Genomic DNA, 9550 nt, shown 5'->3' on the forward strand with positions numbered 1-9550 from the left:
ATATCCTTTAGCATGCTGGAACAAAGAAATACCATTATTTTCAGTTGTCAATTGAGAAATTGTTATGATTAAATTATTGGTGTGATAGCATTTGCAAATCTGCTGTGTTGTAAAGTATCTCACCAGTTTTACCGGAAGATTGTGAATAACAATGGGATAATTTACGTGTTTAGTATCTAAATTTTCAGTTTTAGTATTTAAACTTTTAATTTTATGTTAATTAATGCTTCTATTATATTGATTTTTTTTAAATTTTTTTGTAAAAAAAAAATCATATTCGGATCCGGATATTCGGATCGGACATCATCCGATATCCGATAATACACACCCCTAGAGGAGGGTGAGGGTGGGGCGATGAAGAGTTTTTTTTTTAATATTACACATCATATTTAAATATTAATAAAAATATAAATATATCATTATTATATATTAATAAAAAGGGTAAATTACGTCAGCTACCATTAAGCTTTACCCACTAACTTGTTTATACCATTGTAGAGACATGTTTTTGTTCAGATTTTTTAAAAAATATCATTTATTATTATTATTATTATTTTGTTTTTGTAGGCAACATGTTGAATTCCACTAATCCACCACTAGTCCACTATCCTTTCACCACTACCATGCCACGATAAATCAAGGAGGGAGTTTCTTGATTGGGGATCAGAAACGAAATCTTAAATGGAGGGGAAAGCTTCTGGGATAGAAGGGGTCGTTCGTATGAGACCAACAGTAGCTTTCGATACTTAGGGGGTGTTTGGTTCAAGGATATGTTTGGTTGGCCGGGAATCTCATTTCCGGTAATGTTTTATTATCAATAGTAGATTTTTTGGGGTATATTACCGAGAATGTCATTACCTCCATTTCCTTAGGTATTGTAACATTACCGGCGTTTCGGACTAAAATGCCCTTAAATTTTTATTTTTTTCAAAAATATTCTTCTTCTATCATTGAATAATAAAAATTCTACGAAAGTTAAATTACAAATTTATTCTTAAATTATTTTAGATTTACAAAAAAAATTCTATAATTAAAATTTTATATGAAGTTCAGAGATTAAAAAAAATTACCATTTCATTAAACCTTTTTTATATTTTTAATTTTGTAAAAAAATTTATATAAATATTATAAATTTAATTTTTTAAAGAAAATATATAAATATTTTAAAATTTGTAATATTATACAAATATATAATAAGGACAATTTGGTCAAATATACATTTCAATAATATTTTATTTCTTTAACCAAACACGGTAATCTTACATTCTTACTAAACCAACCAAACATAAAATATAAATAATCTTATATTCCGTAAACCAAACGCACCCTTAGATTATACCCTCCTTGAATTTTCGCATCCATTTATTACACTAACAAAGAAACATCATCTTCTCTGACAACAATCCACAAATTTCACAGAAAGCTCACAAATATCATTAAATAAAACCATGCATCTAATCTACACTTGTAGTTCATTTTCCTTCATCGTCGCCCACAAACATATCTTCGATTTCAACTCTTTTCCAGCCCCTACTCTTTCAATTCAAGCGTAATTCTTCACCTAAGCTTTATAAACCCTTTGACCCAGAATTTTCCCTTTGTATCCGAACCCTGAAAACTAGTTTTTATTGGAGGGATTTTGACCGAGAAAATTGGGTTGCGAGACCGTTCAAGAACTATGATTAAAACTTTGGTGTTAAAGGACTCCAGGGACGGAGACGATGGTATTCAGGTTCTCGAAGTTGAACAAGAAAGTCTCATTGACGGATCAATTCGGGTCCAAAGTTTCGAGGCCACTTTGAATCGTCTGAGCAAGTTGTTGGTGGAGGCTTTGTTCGGTGGGTGATACTTTGGAGGCACGACGCCGAGGCTTTATGGATGGCGATGGGTTCGATTGTGAATGCGTTGCTCTCGTTGTGCTGAAACGCGTCCTGAACCAGGTGCGGCTAGTTGCAGGGCTTATGTCCGATCCGGGGATGCCATATTCTCATACCCAATCCATTTTCTTCACTGTCGTCTTCACTATAGCTTCAATTTTGGAATGGCAAGGAATTAATGAATTTTCAGTGAGCATCTCCGTTCTGGCTCTGGCATTCCGTTCATATTTTTCATGGTTTCGAGTGTCACAACAGCTTCATACGATCAATCAAATTATTGTGGGTGCTGTCGTAGGTTCGATTTTCTCTATTTTGTGGTACATTTCATGCGATGCAGTTGTTTTGGAAGCATTTAATTAATCATTGCTGGTAAGTGTAATTGTTCTTCTGGCTTGTGCTAAATTTGACACTAGGTCCCTAGTTTCCATGATGCTTCATGCTTTTGTCACCCAGAATTACGGGAAAAATACACTTAGAGTCTCTCATTATTTGTGATTTTATTTTCTAACCACTTAATGAACCTTTGCCTTATTTTATTTTGAGCATTAAAGTTTCAGTACTTACATTTCAGTCATTTTTCTTATGTTTATGTTTGTTTTGTTAATATTCGAATTTGACTCTTGGATTTGTGTATCTTCTGTTTTGGTCACTAATTTGACATGAATGTTTAGGGTTAATTATTGTTTAGTTCTTCATTTTCATGTCTTTTTATTTTATTATAATTTTCTTTGTTCTTTTTTTTTATATTTTTTTTATTTTTAACATCTTTTATATTTTCTTATTATTTTTATTATTTTTATTTTTCCTTTTCTCTTATTTTCTATTTATTATTTTTTCCTCCTTTTGATTTATCCTTTTATTATTATTATTATTATTTTTACATTTTCCCTTTCTTTTGATTTATTTAAAATATTTTTTCTTATTTTATTTTTTTATCCCTTTTGATTTATTTTTATTGTTTATTTATTTATTGTTTTTTCTTTTGATTTATTATCATTATTATTTTTCTTCTTTGGTTTATTTAAATATTTATTTATTATTTTTTATCTATTATTTTTTATTTTTTTTCAGTAAGTAATTTCAATCGATTAAAGGTAAGAAATTCGACTCGGGATTTAAGTTTTAATTTAAATTCTAATTTTTTTCACAATTAAGACAACCGACAAATTAATTGGTACCGAAAGGGCAGTACAAGGGTGTTAATCATTCTTTTTCTGTAACTTACTCCCGAACTCGATACATTTATGGTAAAACGTAGATCAGGTAAGATGGTGTCCGATCAACCTAAATATTTTTTTAAATGATCGGTGGCGACTTTAACCATTTCATTCAAGTCGAAGCCCAATTCCGAGTCCAACCGAATGACGGTCGCGACAGCTTGGCGATTATGCTGGGGATAAGTAAGTGTGTCAAGTTAGAATTAATTTTCGGTTGTCTTTTTGACTAAAAATTATAAATTTAATTTTTAATTTATATATTTGATTGTGATTATTTATCTTTGATTATTTTTCAAATAAATAGTTGTACTAACGTTTTTTCAATGATTTCAGATTTTTAAAATTTTCATCTCATACTCTATACGCGAGCTCCAAACCCTTTTTAAGTGGGGGTGAAAGCGACACCTTCGTGAGAATTTATTTTTCGTGCGGGCCTAGCAAGTAACATTCGGGATTCATATACTTTATGTCTTCGTGTGAATTTATTCACCGTGCGAGCATAAGGGAATATTTCATCTCGAGTTTAACTTAGTCCACATAAGCTTGTAATGGGCTTAGGACTAAGGGACTGGTAAGCTCAAGGGGGCACCAGCAAGGAGAGCTCGGGTACCTTTTTTTTAGAACCTAAATCGGGAGACTACAAAGAATTAGAGCCCACCACAAAACCTCATTTCAAACCCTAGACTGCTTTGATATTATTTCCTACTTTATTTCCTGTTCAAAGCATGTAGACTAGAAATTTATGCAATTAGGACTGGTTCAAAATTAACATGTGGGATAGAGATCATATCCGGGTAGGAATAATAAGCATGTGGGGGTAGATATCATGTGGGGTAGGATTTTTTTTAATTTCATTATTGTTTTGATTATTATCATTATCCCACTAACTTTTTCTTTCATTTTATTTTTATCATTTGCATCATTCAAAAGAGGTGTTGATCTACCAAAAACGTGTTCGTTAAATGTAAATATTTTGCATTAATGGACAAAGGGATTATAATATAAGAGATGAAAAGCTCAGAAGTCCTGCTATGGTCAGAAAAGACTCCTGTAAGAAAATGTGATGCCCGCGATCGAAGAGTACACCACTTTGCTGCCTGGTGAAGGACTCAGAATAGACCGGAAGTTACACTGAGCTCAACGAAAGTCAACTTTTTGAGTTGGCGAAAATTGTAGGGGTAATACGAGAAAAAGGTTACTGACATGGGGAGTCCTTTCAAAGACAACATGCCATTGTTGACAAATCCAAGTGAGTTTAAGATAGCTCCCTTCAATGGAGGCTTCCAAAGAATAAAAACCAGAGATGCGATCATTCGAGACTTTTTAGAGCAAGCAGCTCGTTACTTGCACAGTTTAGCCAGATAAGCCGAACATTTCGACAGGGTATTCAATTGGTGACAGAAAAAAGGCGAAAGACGAATCAACCTTTCAGAAGGTGTTCGAGGTCTATACCTTTAAAATGTTTTTTGTCTCCTAAGAAGTAACACTTTTGTCCCCAATAAGGATTATTTATAATAACAGACACATTTTTGGATCAATGCCTCGCACATTTCATACATAATGCATTCTTGCATATCTCGCATTTTTTTCATTCACATTAACTATCAAGAGTTGGAGACACCTCATCCATATAAGACTCGTTCAAACATAAAATAGCGGGAATTTTACGATGAAAGCAAGGACATTCTCGAAGTAGAAATTTGTGCATCTGAGGGTACATCAAAAGGAGCCTCAACAAGTAAAAAGGTTGAAAAATGGGGAGCAAGTACAGATGAATACCCTAATCTTCGACATTATAGAAATAGTGGGGCACCCTATTGAGGCTTTATTCCGTTTTGCAGCATCCTGTTTAGACTTGTTTTTTTTTACTTTCTCATGTTTATTTTTGTAACTTGCTTTTGAACTTTGACATATTTCTTTTTATAAGGATATTTAAATTGAATCAAATATACAACTTGAAATTCTTTGAATATCAACTGAATTGAGTTTGTAAGTGATTGGAGTTACAGATCTTTAACAAAGTAACATGATTTAAAAGTAGTAAAACAAGGACTTTGACCTTACCCAAGAAGATATGCTCAAACACTATACCCTTCTCTTGCAAATAACCAATATAGCCTTTTCCTCTTATAAGGGGAAAAAAAGAGGCTTGGTATTTAGGTGTGCATAGGTGCGAACAACATGGGATATCTTTTGCAAATGACATTACTATACTTTTTATTTAAGACGTTCAATGATCTTTACAGATGGAATAGTCGAGTAGGTGAATCTAGTTTAGGTCAGTTGCTTGGAAATTGAACTCTAAAGATAAAATTTTTGACTTTCAACAAACACCTAGACTATAACAGGTTCTTCTTTACAATCTTAAGAAATTAAATCCGTAAAGATGAGCTATTCCACTAAGGCAATCGGTTATAGAGGAAACTCGAAAGTCCTGGCTTTATGAATAGATTATATTCAAACCATGACATTGTTCGGACACTTGGCAATTCGGTGTTTGCTCCACTGCTTTTGTCAGGCCGAAGACTTTGTGATGAGATACACCCCTTCAATTAAACCTGTTAAAAGTGATTATAATATTAAGTTGTCCCTCTAAAGCAATTGGTTGAACGTCCCGGCTTTATGGATTCGGCTAGCCAGACAATGACAAATTAAATCAAATTTATTTAAACAAGAAATTTTCGGTAATGATGGACTAAGGGAGTTAAGGAACACCTGTTATAATCAATTTCACACGAGCACTCAGAAATTTCATTTTTAAAGCGATGTTTCTGCACTGCCTTTGTTAGAAGAACCTACAAAGCTTGAACAAATGGAAGATTTTAGAGGACCGAAATAGAAGGTCTAGTGATTGATTATGTTAGTAGAGTCATTTTGTGCGCATCTGATTAAAATGCCAAGCCAAGAAAAAGGCATGTTGTAATGACAGAAAAAAATATTTTTTAATGGCTGAAACCTTAGAAAATAGGAGGCCAACCTAAAACCAACTTATCAACTTGAACATTTGTCAAAGAGCTATAACTCTGAAAACATTAAAAGAGAAATTGATTCCTTTGATATTCTTTGAACTCATGTTTTTGATTTGATTCGTTTGTAAACTTGAATTAAGGGGCAACGTTTTAAAGAATTCTTATATTCTCATACCTTTTTCCCCTTATAAAATAAGAGAAAAAAATTTCAAACAAGACAGTCTCAAATTTGAAAGGTTGTAACCCAAGAAGAAATGGGGCATGATCGATTCCAAGGACCAGATCGGTAGACAAAGAACGAGACTCCACCAAGGAGATAAAACAAGAGCTAATTCATATTGCATGCATCATAGATATACTTAAGAGGATCACATTTATCATTTTTTGCATACATAATTTTGCAATTTTTAGAGTCAATTTCAACTTCACAACGAATGATATTGGACTCAACAAACAACTTTCCAGTTTCATTCAGAGTCAATTTCAACTTCACAACGAAGGATATTGGACTCAACAAACGACTTTCCAGTTTCATTCAGAGTCAATTTCAACTTCACAACGAAGGATATTGGACTCAACAAACAACTTTCCAGTTTCATTCAGAGTCAATTTCAACTTCACAACGAAGGATATTGGACTCGAAACAACACAAGCAGCAATACAACCCTTGGATTTCAACTTCATGACGAAGGATATCCGATTAAAAGCTCAACTTCACAACGAATGAGCCATCCACGATTTCAACTTCACGACGAAGGATATCATACCCACAAGTAGCAATGCAACCCTTGGATTTCAACTTCACGAAGAAGGTTATCCAATTTAAGGCTCAACTTCACAACGAAGGGGCCATCCACGATTTCAACTTCACGACGAAGGATATCGTGCCCACAAGCATTAATGCAACCCTTGGATTTCAACTTCACGAAGAAGGATATCCAATTCAAAGCTCAACTTCACAAAGAAGGAGCCATCCATGATTTCAACTTCACGACCAATGATATCATGCCCATAAGCAATAATGCAACCCTTGGATTTCAACTTCACGATGAAGGATATTCGATTCAAAGCTCAACTTCACAACGAATGAGCCATCCACGATTTCAACTTCACGACGAAGGATATCGAGCCCATAAGCATCAATACGACCCTTGGATTTCAATTTCACAACGAAGGATATCCAATTCAAAGATCAACTTCACAACTAATGAGCCATCCACGATTTTAACTTCACGACAAAGGATATCGTGCCCACAAGTAGCAATGCAACCCTTGGATTTCAACTTCACGACAAAGGATATCCAATTCAAAGCTCAACTTCACACCGAATGAGCCATCCACGATTTCAACTTCACGAGGAAGGTTATCGTGCCCACAAGAATGAGCCATCCCGATTTCAACTGCAACTCTTGGATTTCAACTTCACGACGAAGGATATACAATTCAAGGCTCAAATTCACGAAGAATGAGCCATCCCGATTTCGACTTCACAACGAAGGATATCGTACCTAAAAGATTGACCCTAATTAACGACGAAGGAGTCATCTGTGACACAGCAATGAAAAACCTATTTCATTCAGGTCAAATTTTAGCTTCACAACAAAGTGTATTGGGCTAGAAGACAATCCAGGAGCTACTTCCTGATACTTTGAAACAACGAGGGTTATCAAACCCAAGAGGTCCACGATTTCAACTTTACAAAGAATGATATCGTGCCCAATGAACCAACCTAGTGTCACAGGAACCGTGTTATCACCCTTAGACGACCAGACCTCTTCATTACCTATGAGCATGTCGTCCCCCAAATCAAATCAAGAAAAAGAGAACCGAAAAAAAACTGGTTGTCCTTTTTCGTGTTTGTTCTATCCTTGTTAACACAAAAATATGCAAAGAGGGGCAGTTTTAGACACCCGTTTTAGTCCGAGTTTTAAAAAAATATTATTTATTTATTTATTATTATTATTATTATTATTATTATTATTATTAACATAAATATTTTTTATTTTTTTAGACACCATGTTTGACCCCACTACTCCACTACCCTTCCACCACTACCATGCCACCATAAATCAAGGAGGGAGTTTTTTGATTGGGGATCAGAAACGAAAGCTTAAATGGAGGGGAAAGCTTCTGGGATAGAAGGGGTCGTTCGTATGAGACCAACAATAGCTTTCGATACTTAGGGTTATATCCTCCTTGGAATTTTCACATCCATTTATTACACTAATAAAGAACCATCATCTTCCGTGACCACAGTCCACACGTTTTACAGAAATCTCACAAATTTCATTAAATAAAACCATGCATCTAATCTACACTTGTAATTCATTTTCCTTCATCGTCGCCCACAAACATGTCTTCGATTTCAACTCCTTTCCAGCCCCTACTCTTTTTAATTCAACCGTAATTCTTCACTTAAGCTTTATAAACCCTTCGACCCAGAATTTTCCCTTTGTCTCCAAACCCGGAAACTAGTTTTCTTGGAGGGATTTTGACCGAGAAAATTGGGTTGCGGGACCGTCCAAGAACTATGATTAAAACTTTGGTGTTAAAGGACTACAGGGACGGAGACGATGGTATTCAGGTGCTCGAAGTTGAACAAGGAAGTCTCATAGGTGGATCAATTCGGGTCCAAAGTTTCAAGGCCACTTTGAATCGTCTGAGCAAGTGATTGGTGGCGGCTTTGTTCGGTGGGGTGATACTTTGGAGGCATGACGCCGAGGCTTTATGGATGGCGATGGGTTCGATTGTGAATGTGTTGCTCTCGGTTGTGCTGAAACGCGTTCTGAACCAGGAGCGGCCAGTTGCAGGGCTTAAGTCCGATCCGGGGATGCCATATTCTCATACCCAATCGATTTTCTTCATTGTCGTCTTCACTATAGCTTCAATTTTGGAATGGCTGGGAATTAATGAATTTTCAGTGAGCATCTATGTTCTGGCTCTGGAATTTGGTTCATATTTTTCATGGCTTTGAGTGTCACAAAAGCTTCATACGATCAATCAAATTATTGTGGGTACTGTCGTAGGTTCGATTTTCTCAATTTTGTGGTATATTTCATGGGATGCAGTTGTTTTGGAAGCATTTAATTAATCGTTGTTGGTAAGGGTAATTGTTCTTCTGGCTTGTGCTAAATTTGGTACTAGGTCCCTAGTTTCCATGATGCTTCATGCTTTTGTCACTCAGAATTATGGGAAAAATATACTTAGGGTTCCTCTTCTTTTGTAATTTTATTTTCTAGCCACTTAATGAACCTTTGCCTTATTTTATTTTGAGCATTAAAGTTTCAGTACTTACATTTCATTCCTGTTTTCTTATGTTTATGTTTTTTTGTTAATATTCGAATTTGACCCTTGGATTTGTGTATCTTATGTTTTGGTCACTAATTTGGCATGAATGTTTTGGGTTAATTATTGTTTAGTCCTTCATTTTCTTGCCTATTTTATTTTATTATAATTTTCTTTGTTCTTTTTTTTATATATTATTTAT

General features: G+C 34.7%; 2 pseudogenes; both read left to right on the forward strand.

Annotated features, from left to right (window-relative positions):
- Positions 1-1482: 1482 nt before the first annotated feature.
- On the forward strand, positions 1483-2372 carry LOC120171061 (annotated as a pseudogene).
- Positions 2373-8225: 5853 nt separating this feature from the next.
- Positions 8226-9289, forward strand: LOC120171062 (annotated as a pseudogene).
- The last annotated feature ends 261 nt before the right edge of the window (positions 9290-9550 follow it).

Source organism: Hibiscus syriacus, unplaced genomic scaffold (genome assembly GCF_006381635.1).
Source record: "Hibiscus syriacus cultivar Baekdansim isolate YM2019G1 unplaced genomic scaffold, ASM638163v2 tig00111810_pilon, whole genome shotgun sequence".
Taxonomy (NCBI): Eukaryota; Viridiplantae; Streptophyta; class Magnoliopsida; order Malvales; family Malvaceae; genus Hibiscus; species Hibiscus syriacus.